Raw genomic sequence first — 19,235 nt, 5'->3', positions numbered from 1 at the left:
GTCGCCTCGATGGTGCGTTAAAACGAACCGTCAACGCGGAACGGTAAGAGAGTATTCATTACGAAGCAATGGACATCGATCGCAAATAGTCTGCGCCAGAATACATAAATATCGCGGCTGTTAACAAGAGATACTATACCGAGAATTATTATACGACTAAAATGATAAAAGAATTGCAAACTGCATTGATAACGGCATGCTCTTTTAATTGATTCATGACGCGCATTTCTACATAACGCGATTAATATTTGATAAATAATTTATATGGAATAGTCATAGAAAATAATGAAAATGACATGTGCAAAATAATGAAAATGACAGAAAAGATTTAAAGAAAATATAGATTACATGTACAAATTTATAATCATATATGAAAGTTGAAAAATCGTAGAAGTTAGTACTTTTACAACGATATTCTCATTAACTTCTTCCATTCGTACAAATTATGTATGTTTTACGTAATATAACTGCTGGTACTTTGATTACCGCTTTTGAAATTATCACTTTTGGGAAATAATTGCTGCTATATTAATTATCGCTTTTAAATTCATCACTTCTGGGAAATAATTATGGTCTTAAAAGGAAACGACCCTAGAAAGGTAGAAAAATAATTAATTCGAGGAAAGTACCCGGGAAAATTACGAGTAAATCAAGGGTAACCTATATTGAAAATTGCCGAAACCGTGAGGAAGCGGATAACACGAATAGACATAAACGAAGAAAAGGGCGTAGATATAATGGCCCTTGAGTACTACGGGGTGGAAGTAATGCCATCAAGGGCCGATAAACTCGAGTTACGACATCTGATTAACATTCCACGAGAAATTTGACTATCTCGATTAATAAAAAATATGCTTTTTACCAATATACATATAATTAAATACATTCCTGTACTAAGTACATACAAACTACGTATATTTAATGGCTTTAACCAGTTAATTTCATGTATTCAATTTTAATTAAATTCTATTAGACGCATATACGCGAGTCTTGTACAATTTCATTTTAATAATAAATTACAATACTTGACCTTTCTTTTTTTTTCACTAATAACACAGTGTATAATTTATGCTACTCAGGTGCGGCGTATTACGCATTTAAAATATACTTAATCAAACTAATCTAAGAATTATACAAATTCGTATTCCCCTGGCGCGTCCATTAAATTTGTGCCGAGTGAAGGGATTCTCTCGTTTCTTGGTGACGAAAGTTTCGTCGTCGGCTCGCCCGCTGATGTCATTTATTTCCCCGGAGTACGTATTCCGCTCTTAACGAGATTATTGTCACCGCGGCGCGCGAACGTGCCGGGCGATGCGTATCGATACACCCAATCGCCGCCGGCCCGAAGTACGAATGCGTGTACGCGGCTGTCTGGTTACTCACTCCTTCTACGCGTTTCGACAGGCCTAACGAGACATTCTCGTGCTGTAGGTACGGTAATGATGCGCGGCAACCCACAATGACGACACACTCCGGGTGTGGAACTGAAGTACCGTTCGCTGGCCGGCGTCGTTTCCTTATCGATATATCGAAATATCCTCCGACGACACGAGAGTACTTTACAACTTAGATAATAAGCAGCTGAGAAGATTTATTAAACGTATTCAGACATACGTTATTGTCTACGTTTAAACGTTAAAAAATAGTTGGAAACAATAGAAAGAGTTTTATTTCGCACAAATATAAATTTAAGCCAAGAGATATCTTAGAGATTTTAAAAGCATCGTATCAACAGAGAATTCGTACCGACCGAAAAAAAAAATTCCTGTTGTAATTAAATATTGTTTTGCATGTGCGTTTCTCGCGGTGCATAAAATAGCGCTGACGCGGCGGTGTCATGCGTGACGCCTGCAGAATTATCAAACGCGCCGAGGATTTCACGCTAATTATCGTTGCGCCGGCCGGCGATTCCAGCTGTATCGGATTCCGCGATAGCAGAGGCGTCCGGAGAGACGCATACGCGACGATAGCGGCGCAGTGCAGAGGAGGGGAGTAAGAGGAACGCCACGGCGCGGAGTAATCGGTCGCCGTTACACCAGGAAGACCGGCGGCAGCGGTGGTCGCGGCGCCTCGTCGGTCTTTCGTGGCTGGATCGTTGTTGGCCAACGCGCAATAGCGAGCTGTAGAGATGGTCGCGTCAAGCAGCCGCGACAATAAAGCCAATTGTAGCCCCTAACGTGAGAAACCGGGACCGTGAGTTCGTCGTATACGAGAGATTTCAATTACGGCTCGTTATGCCAGCAGATGGACGTAATGGGTCCCTCTAGCGTTGCTGCCGACACTTTAGGCGACGCCTACGAGCGCGCGCGAGCAGAGCCCCCGGCTCTCTTTCTCTCTCTCTCTCTCGGTGTATCGTCTTTAAGAAGACCAGTCAGTCGCGCCGCGAGTGAATTATCACGTCCGCTCAATTTTGGACGTGCATAATTGCATTGTTTCGCCGTCCTAACCGTTCGCTCCATCACCGTCTCGTCATTCACGTTTCTTCGATGCCTCTGCTACCTGCGGTAGCGTAGATAGTAGGATGGATCATTAACGAGCGGATTGGTTACCGTAAATCTCGGTATCAGGATAGCGCGCGAGCGCGCGCTGACTTTTCCCCGAGTCCAATTACGTGGATCCCGGGGCGTGCATCCTCCGAGGAAAGTTAATGGGCAGGAGCGCGAGCGAGTATTGATAATAGTTTATGATAATTGCCGGCGGTTGCACGCACCAGTTACGTTACGTTGCGCGCTACACGTGAGCGCGCGCGCGCTTTTCGTCACGAGCGGATTATTTCCGCTATCGCCAGAGAGAGAGAGAGAGAGAGAGAGAGACGCGCGATCCCGATGCGACAGGCGTAATCGATGAGACGTTGTTCGATGAAAATTGATACGTTACCCGCAGCGGGGAGCGCTGACAATATAATCGACTTATTTACCCGGACTGCAAAACCGGCAGGCAAGGTGGACACGCGTATTTATGCGGCGCGCCGCACCGTAGAGGTTTAACGAGGGACTAGCGGCTATCATACGCCGATCAGGATAATTTACAGACGCGATCCCCGGCTGCTGTTGATTCAGGCGCTGAGAGGCATAAATCGATTCCCCCGCGGAGGAGAAAAAACCGTTGCGCCGAGAAGAATCGCCCCGCGCCGTGCGGAAAATTTATTTCGATCCGACAATAAACTGCGCGCGAAGGAATTGATATTTAGTACGGCTCCTAACGGACCTTCGGGTACGTAGGTTTTCGACAAGATTAAGGGAGGTAACGCGGGAGCCACACGTTCAACACGTACGTTCGTCCGAACTACCGTGCCGAGCGTAACAAATATCGTGCCCACGTGCTTTTAGTGGCGGGACCCGGTACAATGCGTCACGATTTCGGCGGCGGACGCGGATCACGCCTTGATCGTTATTAATGGCCGGAGTTATTGTGCACCGCGACCGTTGCCCTTTGTAGTCTCAGCTGCATACGCGTAATCGATTTCTCGCGCTGAGGAGCCGTCCGAGATTCGGTTTCGCTCATCATATCTCATCCCGTTTATGCGATTACTGTCATATCGCCAACACCCGACGCATTCACCCAGGCAACTCGTTAACTCGCCTCAGGGCAAAAAGCATCCGGTCTTTTTTCCCCCGAAGCTACAGAATCGCGTACCGAGGAGTGAGATATAAGACAGAAGATTTCTGTAATTGCTGTGTAACTGAGCGAACGCAACGAGCGGACATGAAAGAGTTGGAATAAAATTATTTCAATCGAGTTTCATTCGCTCGGAGAAGAGATATAATATATGTTACAATAATTATTGGATGTTCAAGTATCGAGCGATAAAAATGGTCCCATGAATATCATTACACAAAGCAAAATAATATTATAAGTAATTTGAGTTTACGATTGAACTTGTAAAAAAAGTATAAAGATTGTTCACAAAGTTTAAAATATACACATGTATTACAGTATATATGTAAATATATTAAGCTTAGCTTCCGCAGGGAGTCGTCATAAAAATCGTTTAAAGTTAAAAAGGGATATTTTAAAGCTGAGACGTAGATTCTTTCTTCGCTGACATGAAAGATAAATTACTGAGAAGCGAAATATCGCATGATTCGGGATATTGGCAAAGGCACTTCTCGAGAAAATTCATAAAATCGTATGCAACGCGACTCTGACATTTCTCCTGATCTAAATAATTTGACGCACGAACGCAGACAGTGAGTGGAGTTCTGCTTTTTTTTTCTCTCTCTCTCTCTCTTGCGTGTGGAGGTAGGCAGCGACTTTGCAGATTCGCCAGGACGACGGAAGCATTTGTCATCGGAGCGTAGCACGAAATATAAATCGCAAACAGAACCGGAGCTACAGGTTGAAGCACGAGGAGGAACGGTAGGAACGAAAATAAACTCGGCTCTTTCTCGATGCGTTATCACTATAACTCTGGCTGGCAAAGACGCGTCCCGCCATCTCTACCCCTCTCTATACGTATCCGTCTATCCATTTTTACGTCTTTTTACTCGCCTCGGAGGTACCTGCTTTATTGTGCCTCTAGTGAAGCACGTACGCAAAAATGCGCGCGTTGAACTCCGTCCTCCGCTTATCGTCACATGCCTCACCTCATGCCACCGGTGTCACGAGTTTTTTTTTTTTTTCATGCAGGCAGTACAATATAACACTTTATGCATATATTACGTGCAAAAACGGATTTTTTTTTCGCCTACGACAAGGATGCTCTTCAGCGATGCGCTAAAATATCTATCAGGAATGTATCACATCTGACAGTCTCGCACGACAAGAATTGCATGAGAAATGTGCGACTTTTTCCGTGACAGTCTGATACGCTTTCTGCCGCGTCCATTTTTCTTTTAAACATTTTCGGAAGACACCTTTTAAGTTTACAATTTTTCAAGACACTATCGTTAATACTACAATTATTATAAAAATTATTAATATTGTTCAATCGTCGTAGAAATGAACGCTAAAATTGTATTGCATAGAAACACTGAAATTCAATTAAAAAATTAAAGGGATCTTTCTTTGATTCCATTGCCAGTTATCGTAACACACAGACATTATGTTTTAAAGGTGATGGGCGTTCTACTTTAGAGGCAGCCGATTGCTCGATTTCGGAGTGTACCAATCGACAAATCGAATTCTATCTGTTTGTACGAGGAACGACGAGAGCCGTTTCCGTCCGTTTCCCCACTTCCACACATAGCCAAGTTTCTCCTGATACACGCGCTCGCGTTACGCGCGTAAGGGTAAACGTATTTCCCATCTTTCTGCCCTAGTACAGGAAAATGGCCTGGACCGACTCAATTTATAAAATGGAAGAACCAAAGTGCAACGACGTTTGCCAAGAGGAACATATTTGAGCAAGCGAGACCAAATATTTACATGTCAAGTTAACTGAGCGTGGATTGCACTCTACATCTAGAATGTCTAGACTGGTTATTACGTCATTTCTTTTTGCGTAATAATTAATATATTTTAATAATTAATATATTTGAATAAACATATCGTATCATTACTTTATGGGAAAAAAATTACCTTGATTAGTGCCATTCTATCTGACTGGTTTCACTTTTACAAATAAAATCAATTGATTGCTATCGTCAAAGTTATTATTCTATTTCGAAATTTGTACTGTAAGCGACAGAATTACGTGAATCACATATACGTATACAAACGCGACTGATGTAATCATAAGTGGATTGGACAAATCGATTACGCAACGAGATCTTATTGTTGGAAATACGTGGGAATCCGACTGGCTCGGGGATGTGTTTCGAGATATGAATCCATAAGAAAACAATCGATAAGGCTTTATTATTAGCGATAAAATCGATTTTTATGAGGGCCGATATCTATTTCTTTATTTCATGGCAAGTAACGTGTCTATTGACCTCAATACGAGCTGGTTTACCCACCTTCGATAGCGCGTATCTCGCCGGATTTAACCGATACTCGCGATCGAACGCCGGGGAAAGACCGCAGTACGCCGTACGCGATAAGCGGGGAAAAATTTTCCACTTCGACACGCCGCGTCGGAGTGGTACGTTGCCCTAGAATAGCGATTAAAATTACATTTGTTCCCTTCCGCGCAATCAACGTCAGGCCTGACGACCCAATATTTACTTTCGCGAAAGAGCCGAGTGCCCCTTCGCGGCTAGAAATCTCGAAAATCAATATCGAGAGGGTTCAACAGACTCTCGACGTCCTCGATCAAACCGCTTGACGTGTCAAACAACGCGCAGCAGATAAGTAGTCCTCTGACATATGAATAATTTCCGATGGAGTGTCTTTGGCTATGATGTTCGCCGATTTCAATGAAATATTCAATATATCTCATAGCCTTTGTTCCAGTTTCAAATGAAAAGCATCATGCTGTATCTATTACGTTTCAAAAATATATTTTTGTTTTCAGTTTCCAAATTTCCATGCTTCATAACATTTTACACGAACAATATAATTAATCGAGATTAAAAGCTACGTTCGTGTGTGTAAAAATTAGGAGGAAGAATTTATAATACAAGAGGAAACACACGACGTAATGTAAAATAATCGAGATAGATGTAATATAAATTTTCGAGGCTTTTTCAGACGAATCTGAAATCAAAGACAACATGCGACGACAAATCAGAGCAAGAGACAGATTCCACCGCTAGGATTCCTTCGAAAGCGAAATCAGTAGGCACCCTCTAATTAATATTCGATGACCCTAGACGCGTCATGTTCAGATGCGACCGCGGTGACTGATGGATGGAAATACATACAAGCGTATACGACGGTGGGGAGCTCGAGGGACACGCGAACACTTTCTGTTCTCTTCCAAGCGCTCCTACTACCTCACGACATCCCCGTCGCCGGTGTTTTCGGGGAACGCCCGGTGCGTCACGACGGGCCCGGGATCACCTATGATGAGTTTCATCATCGCGCGTACGCACGTCGCGACTCCTCGCGCACGTGACGCGCATTTATCCGTCCGCCTTTTTGTCCGACTCGGGAGCAATTCTCCAAAGTCTCTGCCGGGCGTGTTAATGACAGAAGAGACGCGGGGCTAATAACCGGCGGATGTGTGCACGGGGGGGGGAGGGAGGGGGGCGGATGTGCGAGGGGAACGGCGCCGGGAACTATTGTCGCGACCGGAATACACCGTTCAGTATTGCCCGAAACGTCTCGCGCTCCGTACGGGGAGATGACGTTCCGAATCTTCTCGTTTTAATCAAAAAGTCTCATAAAGCTCCGCCAGGCCGTGACATTGCGGCCCGCACGCGATACATCATAAACGATGATCTATCGCATACTGCTCGCAGTGCGCCGTGAGGCGCACACTTTTGCAGAGGCTGTCAAGGAAGATTGAAAACATCTGCAAAGCTCAGATATAAGCGCCGTCCACGCGAGAATGTTATTTCCTTATTAGCGACGCCGGGTATCTATATCTTTTTATGTGCTCGTAAGAAATCTTGTGAAAATAACAGTCGTTGCACGTACGGAATCGCGAAGATTGTCAAGGGAAGAATATTAAGCCGCCATAAGTGAAATTATATAACCGGTATGAAATTCATTGTCGACGGCCGGCCTCTTTTTACGGAGGACGGATAACTTAATATCTCACCGTTATTGTTACGGGCATGCGAGTATAATCGTGAATGCCGATTCAATGGTCGGATCATAATGTGACGGTTCACCAGATATTCCTACCTTGCTGAGGTCTTGCGTTAACTGTCAATATCCGTTGGAGCCAGCCAGGCGAGCAAAGATTGCGTTACGGCAAAGTGTCAATATGAAGTATTGAATTTCAGCCGCGCCTTGTTCGCGCACGCGAAGAACCTGTCGCTTCGATTACGCGGATTGACGCCGAGCGTGGCTGAAAATCGTTTTTGACGTTAATTAGCGGAAATGTCGAGCGCGGTGCAACGGGGGGGAGGGGGTTCTTCCAGACGAAACTTCCAGAAAAGAATCGGTCGGCGAATACGAGTTTTCTGTCGGGAACGTAATTTCGGTTTGCAAAACAGAAATCGAGTTTCAGCTTTCCTTTAAAAGAATTACGCGGACGTGGCCAAATGTTACGACGTCGCGTAGATTTACAGCTCGACGTCGTCCGCAAAAGCAAGTGCTTCGCGCGCGCGCGAGGCAGGATATACGTCGGCGCTTTAGGACACACATGGATGGCCTTAAAGGGATATCTGCATTCTGCAGGAATCAATCCGACTGTAAATAACGTCCACTCGTAAAATCCGTCGAACGCCGGAGCATAAAACCGGACAACTTTTTAGTGTACTTTGCCTTGATAAATGCCCCCGGATGCTCAGTGTAAATAAAAAGCAATTAGCAATAAATTTCATTTCGCCGAAGCGTTACGTCTGACGTGTATTGCGTCGCGAAAATAAGCAAGCTGCAAAGGCGCGTTTTCCACGAACGTGGCAAAACGGCTGTCTAGGTAAGCAGATATGGCACTCGTCGGCGACATAATGAATATACGGTCGACGCGTAATGGGCGTCTGCGACATTGCGTACGGAATGCATAAATAAGCGCGCAAGAGAGAGAGAGAGAGAGAGAGAGAGAGAGAGAGAGAGAGAGAGAGAGAGAGAGCGTGTTAAGACACTTCACCTCAATCAATTCTTTCTCTCGCCTCCCGCCGATACCGCTTATTAATTTCCCAACCGTCGCACTTTTTCCCTAAACACCTGCGAGAGTCCGTTATACGGATCAGTGACTTTCGATTAAGTGTAATATTATCGCTTCCTACGAGAGGCGATATATATCTACGTGCTACGCGAGAAGCCGGGAAGGCGCGCGTGTCTCGAGAACGGCGATTCGATTTTGCAGGATCGGGCGCTGAAAAATGATGGTGGCGCATGTCGCAACGTAATATGTACAAGATCAATCACGAGATACGAGGAGGCGATATATAGTATCCTTACGTTACGAGAATTCGTTATCGCGAACATGTCCCTCGCGCGTTAAATAGCCTGTAACCCGCTAATTTCTACTTGACTCTCCGTCGCGACTACAGGTACTCCTACTTATCTAAACTAATCGTTTCTTCATTATTTGCAGCGCAGGGCGGCGGTGTCTTCTTATTGGAAATCTTCTGGGGGGGAAAATCGGAGTAACTCAACCGTTAACTTCCATGTCATATCGGCAATCGAGACGAGGAGGACGATTTAAAAGGATTCTCCATCAAGCGCCCGGGAGTTTCGTTGGCTAGTACAACCGAGCTCGCACATCCATCGGCCTCCAATATCTCTCCCCTCCCTCCATTCGTTTTCCGTCCTCCTTGATTCCCTCCTTTCCTCCGTTCCTCTTTCCCCTTGATTCCTTTTCAGTCTTCCGATCGCAGTCAGCTCGTTGGCGGTGTTCGGTTTCTGATTATCGGAAATCGATCCCCTGGCAAGCCGTTAAGGGCACGGTCGACTAAGCTGGTTGGAACTCTTTTTACTTTCTCTCTGTCTTTCTCCCATGGGCCACCAAACATATGATTAGTGGATACACGATATTTTACCCGATAAATCAGCGGATCTGCCATACACGAGCATCTCACAGTTTCAACATATAATGTAAACACTTTGTCTAATACATGTTTCATCACCGTTTTATGATGTTACAGAAAATACTTTGATAAAATCTCTCGAAAAAATATAGCCGTATTACCCGCAAATTTATTATAGATTTACTAAATTAAGGAAAAATTTATGTAAAATTTTTATGTAACAAATCACGGACACAAAGCCTTGGAAAATTGTTTGTAAAAAGTTTAAAGCGGCGCTTCGGAGACGCTACATTTACATTTTGGCTGAACGATTCGTCTTGCCTCGGAATTCATAGATTTATAGTATCCCGTAATGTTCGAATTTACCGAATAAAGCAACTAGGACGCACTGAACCGTGTCGTATGTTTTTTCCCTAGTTTGATTCTTCGAGTTTTCCCCTCCTATTCCATGCGAACTACTGGCGGCTCGTTGCCGGTGTTCGGTTCCTGATTATCGGAAATCGATCCGTGGCAGGCCGTTAAGGGTACGGTCGAACAAACCGGTAGGTACACCGTGAGAGGAGGGACGCAACACCAGGCTACCATCAATACGTGATCGCCGGATGTACGGCGCGCGACACGGTCGTTCACATTTAAATATCACCGGCGCGACGACACGATCTCTGATTCTCGGTATTAGGCTATTGAAGTTTAGAACTATTAAAAATTAAACGTAAATGGATGAAAACGTCGAGTGAAATGAATGAATAAAATTCAATATGCCAGAAAATTTACTGACATAGTAATAATTATTATTTACGATTGTCTCATACTCGAGTATTCAACGAAGCGGATTTTAATTTTGCAACGGTCTCGTTACAAAGATTTACGTACTAACAAATGGATAATTTACCATCGACACGCGGCCAGCTTTGCCAACGACCCACGGATAGACATAAAACAGAAGCAAAGCATAAAATTAGTTCGTTTACGAACTGTTGCTCGTACGTGTTTATTTATCTCGGAAATCGTAGGCGCGTTGTACGTAGCGAGAGGAGGCTATTCTCGAGAGTATGGGCCGAAAGGGGAACGAAAATTGAGCACCGCGGGCGGCCGTTGTAAATTAAATTTGGTTGCAAAGGAAGTCATAACGGCCGGCACGTGCCCGTCGCTGTTGCATGGCGTATACGTGCGTCACGGGATTATGAAAAAAATCTTCCGCGGCGAGTCGCGGGAGCCGGTCCCTCTTTTTTTTTCCTCTTTCGTCAGGAAGCGTGGCTCTTACGTGATCCGAATGCGTAAAGCTCGGTGTACATTAGATAAACCCGATGGAAACCCGGACAATTATAACTCAATTGTGAAGCCCACACTATTTCGTGCTTCTTTCAAAATAATATAGCTCTTAAAAAAAAAATATCTAATTTTTAAATTAAATCTATTCGCAAAAAAAACATTTTCCATAATAATTACAAGCCTGTTTGATCATTACTTTTAATTCTTATAAACAGATCAATCTTATCGCCTTTCGTTTATAAAATAATGTCGCGAGAGTGGCGACACATTCGTTCCCCCTCAATTATTCACGTTGTTAATTAAATCCATCTGCATACAGTGCGCATACGTTTAAACACTCATCCCTCATGCTTACCGTCCTTCTTTTTTTTCTACGAAAGCTCATAATATGAGAGTAAATAATAAGGGATGCACTGTACGCTCTCCCCATCAGCAGTCTACACAATTTTTCCAACGAGGGAGCGCGGTGAAAGGAACGACGTTATGACGCGCTATATTTTCTCCCTTTTCATCTGGTGCGCCGCGTCTTTCGTTGCATTTTAATGACGGAATCGCGCGAGACTGATGATACTTGGAGTACAGGAGGGGAGAAGGAGGAGCAAATGGGGGGGGAAAAAGAAACGTCCGGACGATTAACGCTTCGAGGGCGAATGGACTCGCACTCGCGCATGATCGAACGGCAGTCGGGCTTTGCTCTACCGTTTGCGATCGGTTCCAGCTGAGCAAACTAAACCTCTAAACTAACGGCCTATTAGGAATTTAAACGCGGCAATAATCTCTGCGCGCGCGCGCGTAAACCACGCCGAGTGCCACTGGACAGTTGTTCTCTTTCCCTCTTTATCTCTTCTATAATTATAATAAAACCGTAACGAAACGATTAACTGCTTCACTTAGTGTGAAAGCTACTATCACAATATATTTCTCATCCGCGCACGTGTGACTGTACAATCCGGTACGTTAAGTCCGGTAGTGAAGTGACTCGAATATCAATTACACACTCTCTCTACGGGGTAGCGCGCGGTTACCCCGTAGGTGAACCGGTTGTTGTATTGATCGCCACACAGGTGATCGTAGATTAGAGAACACGAATTAATAACGTACTATTAATAACGTTGTAATACAGCGTATTGGAAAATATGCTGCACGACCGCAGCGGCCGTTTTACGAACGGGAAATGGAAGAGGAAACGAGTGGAAATATTCTCCTGCTAATCTACAACATGGAATTGAAATTGCAACTCCCGAGTGATTTAAGTACACGTCCCGGCCGTAAAAGTGAGGATTTAAATAATTCGGCGATTTCCATCTGTCCTCCCTCCCACCTGCCTTCATCGAAATGCGTCGCGCTCGTAAACGTGCAGCGCGCGCGCGCGAGGCTCTTTCGTTCGCTGACTTTTTCCACATTAATGAAATACCGACTCGCCTGTTTGCAAGCGTAAGCGCGCCGGGCTTCCTGTGCGTGCGCGATAACGCACAGGACGGAGATCTTCCTGTTCCTTCGTTCGCATTTATCGTCGTACGCTCGACCGGGCCGCGAGAAGGAGACACACGGCTTCCGAGCGATGTCCCCCCGATCATCGGAGGCGTCTGCACGCAAACAAGCCGGTAGTTCACCGGACTGGTGAATGGGTAAGCGAGCGGTAGAAAGATGGAGGACGTCAGGATTCCACCGAAGGAAGGAGAAACGATTAGCGATTCAGATTTCAGATTTCTATCACATGGTCGTGGCTGTGCAGGAGGAGACCTACAGGCAAAAACCGAGCACTCATAGATTCTTCAGCATCATTGGTACTTGCCCTTAGTTCTTCATCCCCTCCACAGCCGCTGAAGAGTGTAACTTTGATTACCGTTGCATAATACGACGGATCCAAAATGGCACGGACGGCCGACGTGTGTTCGGTATTTCCGCTACGGTCGCAGCACGTGGCGTCATATTTTTAGAACGTGCCGTACGGAGTCACACCTAATACTCGCCCGACGACAGGTGGATCGTTAAACGAGAGCCTCGCGCGCGTGTGCGCGTATGCGTGTGCGTCTCCGCGTTTCTCTCTCTCCTTTCTCTCACCTTTTTTTTTTTCTCTCTCTCCTTTCTCCGTGCCGCCGACGGTGACGAATGTCACCGCGCGCGTTGTGTGAAAATGTCAGCGCCATGTACGAGGTATTTAGGAACGCCATGGGGAACCGGTTGTACACGTCTCTTGCGCGCTTTAACTCTCGGAGCGCGCGCGCGCGATGATTCGCGCGTTGCGGAGAATTTAGGGGGAGGCTCCGGCAGGTTTTCGACATCGAACGGAAAAACGGCGACGTGTGTAACAAAAGGGACAAGATTAATTCGCGCGGGATATCCTTGCGCTTGTAGCAAGCGCCGCCGGGAAATGCGTAACATATTGCACGCGCGGCTCGCGCATTGCGAGAGGATAAATGTATCCTTTCACGTTGCGTTTCCTCCCTTCGCGCGGGGAGCGCGTTTTTTTTTTTCGGAACGCGGGAAAAGCGTCAAAGACCCGAACGAAGGGGAAAAAAGCTCGCCCATTGTGAGCCAGTCAGGTGTCGCGCCGAATCCGTAACTAAAATCCGTAGCGTATGAACGTTACGTTATCCCTGGAAGTCAGAACTGATAATAATAGGAGGCACATAAATCAAAGCTCCATTCATGTCTTTATTGCTCTATTAAATGGGACAGCTGGTGCCCGCCCGTTGCCGTATTCCGCCCTGGTTCGACTACGGCGGCAGCATAGTCGGGTGTGCCGGTCGGAATTTCGCGGAGGTACATTTGTCTCGCTGCAGATTATTGCCGGGCGAGTGCGGGGTGCGAATGGCTGCGTGCGCGCGCGCGCGCGCGGTCTATAAAGTTATATCAATTCGCATCCGGCGCCCCGCCGCCGTATTGAGTTAATATCGTTAATTTCCGTCAACGATTTTGCTAGGGGTAAGCGCCCGTCGCGATGCTAGGGGTAGTAAGCCGCGCGCCGGTAAATGCGGGACGGCGAACCGATCGAAGCTTGTTTACATACAAATACGAACAGTTAAATTGTTTCTCGGCGATGCAATTTCCATCTAATCTGCCGTCAGCCACTTTCTGCTCGCGCGGCAGCCATCGCACGGGCTCTGCGGCTTCGCGATAAGTTGCTGTCGAGATTCTGTTTCGCCAAAAATTAAGTGTAGACAGATACCGTAAATAAAGAAGATGCAAATGTTTTTCAAGCGCGCTCGTACATCATAAAGCTTGAAAAATGAGCTTGGAAATTCGAGATGAGGAAGATTGAAGCATTCCAAGCTGGCTTGTAACGAGGCTTCGATGATGTTCGAGAATTGAGTACGACACTTGCCAAGGAACGCATTTGGCTCATAGGATTCGTAATTGTAGTATAAGCGCAGTTCGCAAAGTCGTATCAATTCACGTCCGGTTCGGTGGCACATTGAGTTCATAACATTAATTTCCGCTAACGGCGGCAGCCAAACGGCTCTCGAACTCCAATTTCGAGGGCCCGGCCGCTGATGGAGATGGATCGAAGCCTGTTTACATACAAATTCACCCCGTAAAACCGCACCTGCGTGGCGCAATTCCGGATTGGCCTGCAGTTAATTTCGGGGTAACAACGCGCGCAACGGGCTCGAGTATCGCGCGCGTCACTTCGCTACGCGGACGTTAATAATGAGCGCAGAATTCCGGCGAACTTTGGGAGCCGCAACGTTTGGCCCGCGCAGTTTACTCGGGAGCGGCGATAATTCTGGCGGCGAAAGCGCTGCGCGAAACTTTGTTGCCGGAGTGCAAAGCGGAAGTGGAAGGATTATAATGCAACGCATAACCCCCCCTCCCCCCTCTCCCTCCTCCTCGTTACACATTTTACAAATGTATCCGCATCGTTACAACTTTGATACTTCAGTCAATTATTCCGTTATTAGAGGACGCGTTTTCTCTTCTTCCGTTTTAATAACGTTGCGCGACATTGTATGTACACAGTCCGGTATGTACATCGGAAGTATTCACCAACGGCATTCTCATATTTCAGCGCTCGTAGATATATGGAATGAAGTTCCATGCATCATACGCGGAGACACGCGGAGAAAGAAAAACGGGAGGGCTCGATTATTAAAAATATCGTGGTATATTACGAGTGGACGTGACTCGTGACAACGTTACTCATAGATAGAATCGCCGACGATATATATATAAGAGAATGCTGCTCTTCGCAGAAATCTCGAGCGTCTGGAATCGGGCCAACCATTTTTATTGTCACGAGCCCTTTCATTGGACATTTTTCTCGAAGCGAGTATACCGCGGGTTCGCCGCGGGAACTCATGAATATCCCCATTCTCGCCAATAAAATTCTCAACGTTCTTTGCGACTGACGTACATCCAAAACACCCAGACGGAGCATCTTTAATTGCCGCGTCTCATTGCCACGTTTTCGCACAAGAAAAGTGATACTTTTGCCACAGCTTGTAGCTATTTTCTCAACTAGAGATACGAAATATACAATTAATTTCTTACGTTTTTTTAATGAAGAAAAATTTTAGAAATATTTCCATTTAATCCAGAAAATTGTGTCAGTATTGTCACTATAAATTAGGTAACATTTATCGCTAAGCCAAGTTACGATCAAAACAATATTTCCACGGTAATTTCTGCTCAGCTTTATAAAGATCGTGACGCCGTGGCGTCGCGGTAATTTCTGTGCTATCGTAACTGGCTGACTAGACTAGATGGAAAAAGCACGCTAGATTGATGAAGCAGCGAGTCTCGAGGAATTTTATCTAGGCAGATGCGGTCGTGAAGTTGAATTGGTCTGACTGGTATATATATATACAAAGCCCTGAAATCCCCCTTGATTTTGCAGGGCTGGAATCGATGTTAGATACGCTTCAGGGAGCATTAGAAGCCTCGAGGAATTGTCGAACGAGCGTTTCTAAGCTAGTCTACCCTCCGGGCGAGACTTCATATCTCCTTCTGTCCTCGTTACACTTTGACGATAGCAATCTCCGCTATATTTTACGTACATTTCTTTTCTCTGCCCCACTAAATTGCCCGCGTCGAAGGCATAACTCTTTCGATACGATTTGCCGGAAGATATATAATATATCTCAATATGAGATGAATAATGTGACGTTCATTATTATATAACTGCAACTTGTAGAATGATCTATTATTTTCTTATAAATTGCTTAAATTCGAACGCATAATTGCTTTTTGTAATTTTTGTTGCTCAGACAAACAGACTCATGCAGCTGTTACATTCGAGGTTAAAACATTTCATCATGCAAGTATATCAGATGCTGCTATTAAAACCGCAGAGGCATGTTCGTGTGGAGCCGCTTGAATCAAGGGTGTACCCAACGCGATCGTGCACGCCGCGTTTCTCGCTATGGGAACAAGACGGGAGGCAATCGGCGCGAAATCGATTCGATCACGAGCGCGGTAGAGGACCCATCGTGATCCGCTCGATCTCACATGAACCAAGTCACGGATCCACGTTTGCTCCGCGTCCAACGTCGCCTCCATGAACCATGCCAACGGCGCGCTTGCCCGGCCCCGGAGTGAGGAGGAAGGAGGACAAAAGGTGCACGCTGCGAATTAATAAGCCAGCTTTAAACACAGGAGTAGCATATATGCCCCCCTCGAGGTACATCGAACGGGTCGTCAGGCCGTACATAATGCGGCGCAGCTGAAGCGACCCGAGGGGGGGACGCTCATGCCAAAGGGGGGCGTCTTTCTCTCTTATTGTCCCAGTTTTATATTGCCTCGGGAGAATAGCTGACTTTTGGGGCCGCAGGGCCCCGAAGAAAGAAGCTGCTTTATTCCGATCGGTCGATGCGAGCTCACGCTCGGTCGGGTATTCGTGGAGGTTTTTCACCTTCGTCGAATCCATCACTGCAGGACGTCCTATTACCGTCCTTCCCTCTCGTCCACCCCACATTTTCGCGACTCCCTGCCTCGTCTAAGTGGATTATCAGAGATATCCGTTTGATCTCTCGACCGAAAGGGCCGTGCCGGATAAACTTTGGGATGTCTTACCCCGGGTTCCTGCAGGTGTAGCGGTTAAGTCCTTCCGTTTTGTACGTCTGACAGCACGGCGAGAAACAGAACACGAAAAGCCTCAAGGTTTCATCCTTTACGCGAGCAAAACAGAACAAATCCCTATGCCGTTAAAAGTGTAACAAGCAGGAAGAAATTATTGTTTCCTGCTTTCGCACTGTACTTTCCTTTTATTATGGAAATACTCGATAATTTTATCTTTCAGGACTTTTAAATTGATAAAATTATAACATATTTATAACATTATAAAAACAAATTCTTTGTACGCGATTTCATGCATAAATCTAATTTTAAAATTATCGAGTAACATCTCAAAATCAATTATAAATATTCTTCCCTTTTATATTAAATATATATTTCAATACTTTATAGAAATCGATTATTATTAATATTACACGCACGTAAAATAGCTTCAATTAACGTAGCACTAAAAATTAAAATGTTATCAAACGTGTATAGTTCTTAATTCTGTATTTCTATAGCGCATTTTTTCAGCGTGTTTCATTTCTGTATTTTCTCTTTGTCTTCATAAAAGTTCCCTCCCTAATTAATCTGCTTTGCGATTCTGAGCACCTCGGTATTCCGATGGAATAGCAAAAAGGTGATATCGATCTAACTCTGTTCGTGGTTCCCCTCGAGTTATTCGGACCGAGAACATAGACGACGACAACAACAACGACACCAAGGCAACGACGACGACGCAACGTCGTCGAAAAGAAGGAAAAGTTGGGCGGCCGGGCCCCGTCGACCGGCAACGATGACTTCCTTCACGAGGGTTTCAATTCAATAGGGTCACGATGATCCGACAATGGAGCCGAGTTTGGCCGGGAAGAAAGAACTTTCAGAAGAGGTTTTCTGGAGGGATCTCGAGGAAATAACGAGTCACGCTCGTCCTGCGGCACGGTCTGCTACCGAAACTGGAAGGACGGAAGAGCCCGTGAGGAACAGAAGGGAGAGGATCCCTCTCGCTCTCTCTCTCTAACAAGCTCGCGCACATCGCGCGCGCCAAGACGTGAGACGGTGGATCGAGAGGAGAAAAAAAAAAAAACGAACGAAAACGCATGACGATCTTATTGTCGCTGGATCCGCGGAAAAGTCGTTTCTCTCTCGCGGCACATCCGACAATGAGCGTCTACTCCCGTATCCTCCCCTTTTTCCACTTTGGCCTCCTCTATTTTTCTAGCTCCTTCTGCTCTCTGCACGCTCGCTCGCCCGTCCGTCAGGAGTCCCCCGGCGCGCAAAAAGCAGTTAAAGCGATTAAAGTCCCCGAAAGCTCGGCGAGAGAGGCGAAGCGCGATAGAAAGCCTCCCGAGTTCTTTGCCCCTCATCTTGCCCCCTCACCCCTCCCGCGCGTCCCTCCAGAGCTTGGATATTGCGAGTCGCGGTGGAATTGCCCCGGGCAATTGCGCTGGAATCTAACTTCCATTCGGACTTATTATTTGAACAGGGGTAGCCGACGACTAGCAGCGGAGGTAGCTTCCGGTTCTCTCTTTTTCTCGTGCGCTTTAGCCGACGTCACGTGATGAGGCGCGATCGATCAATTGTAAAACGCTTCATGATTAGGATTCTGGTGTCTTCACGTTTCACAGTCTGGTGAATTCGCACCGAACGCGGCTGAGACAGAAGTGGATTGTCGAAGACGAAGGATTTAATTTAAACTAACACTTTTTTTCTGTAAAAGTGTACTTGTGAAATGACGGCCTCTATTATCATTCGTTACTACATTTTAATCTTGATTAACGAGAAACGTACACAGTAACGAGAACGTTATGACTTTGTGACACGCCGTGTGGAAAATCGAGTGATCTTGTTGTGGTACAAGATTAAGATAGTACGGTGTCAAATGTCTTCTATATCCACGTCAGTCTAAGCCTAAGCAAGGGGGCAAGGGAGGGGGGGGGGTCAAGGATTAAATCTCACGTCGCGCCTCTGCATAAAATCTCCGAACCGGAAGAGCAATTACTACTGATTGACCTCCTCGTTTCATCCTCGGTAACCGAACCGTATAACGGGATTAATAAAGGCTCGTACCGTCCATCCATAATGCCAGATGAGGGGAGGAGCGAGGTGAGACGGGACGCGGCGCGCGGTGGCACACGCTCCTCTCTCCTAAAATCAACGAGACGGGAACTCGTACGGACGTTAATTGCCTCCGCGAGAGCGCGCCGCTAAATTAAGATGCGTACGTAATCGAGCACCCGGATCGGCTAACGCGCTTCGTGCACGCTAATTGCGCGTGAGAGACAATGCCGTGCGATCGGCCAGCGCGGATCGCGGAACTACGCTCGCTACGCGGGAACGGGGAAATACGCGGATCGACAAATAAATTAGTGCCCTAACTGATGGCCTGTCGAAGTATTCAAACAGAAGGAACGCACATATATGCACGAATGGTAATGAATGTCGGGACGAGATGAAACGGACCGGAGCGAACGACGGCCGACTAATTATTTCGGCGTG

General features: G+C 46.1%; 1 protein-coding gene and 1 long non-coding RNA gene across 3 annotated transcripts in view; one reads left to right on the top strand and one right to left on the bottom strand.

The window, feature by feature from the left end:
• Positions 1–13,261, top strand: part of LOC105839178 — a 214,345-nt gene extending 201,084 nt beyond the window's left edge. Inside the window, exon 4 of the long non-coding RNA XR_004965009.1 lies at positions 9,035–13,261. This is a non-coding gene — a long non-coding RNA (uncharacterized LOC105839178). The remainder of the gene's footprint in view (positions 1–9,034) is intronic.
• Positions 1–19,235, bottom strand: part of LOC105837381 (discoidin domain-containing receptor 2) — a 97,957-nt gene that overhangs the window by 68,238 nt on the left and 10,484 nt on the right. The gene's annotated exons all lie outside the window — the stretch shown is intronic.

The sequence above is a fragment of the Monomorium pharaonis genome, chromosome 11 (assembly GCF_013373865.1).
Source record: "Monomorium pharaonis isolate MP-MQ-018 chromosome 11, ASM1337386v2, whole genome shotgun sequence".
NCBI classification, from domain to species: Eukaryota; Metazoa; Arthropoda; class Insecta; order Hymenoptera; family Formicidae; genus Monomorium; species Monomorium pharaonis.
Note: the sequence above shows the minus strand (reverse complement) of the source record. Positions and strands in the feature narration are given on the sequence as shown.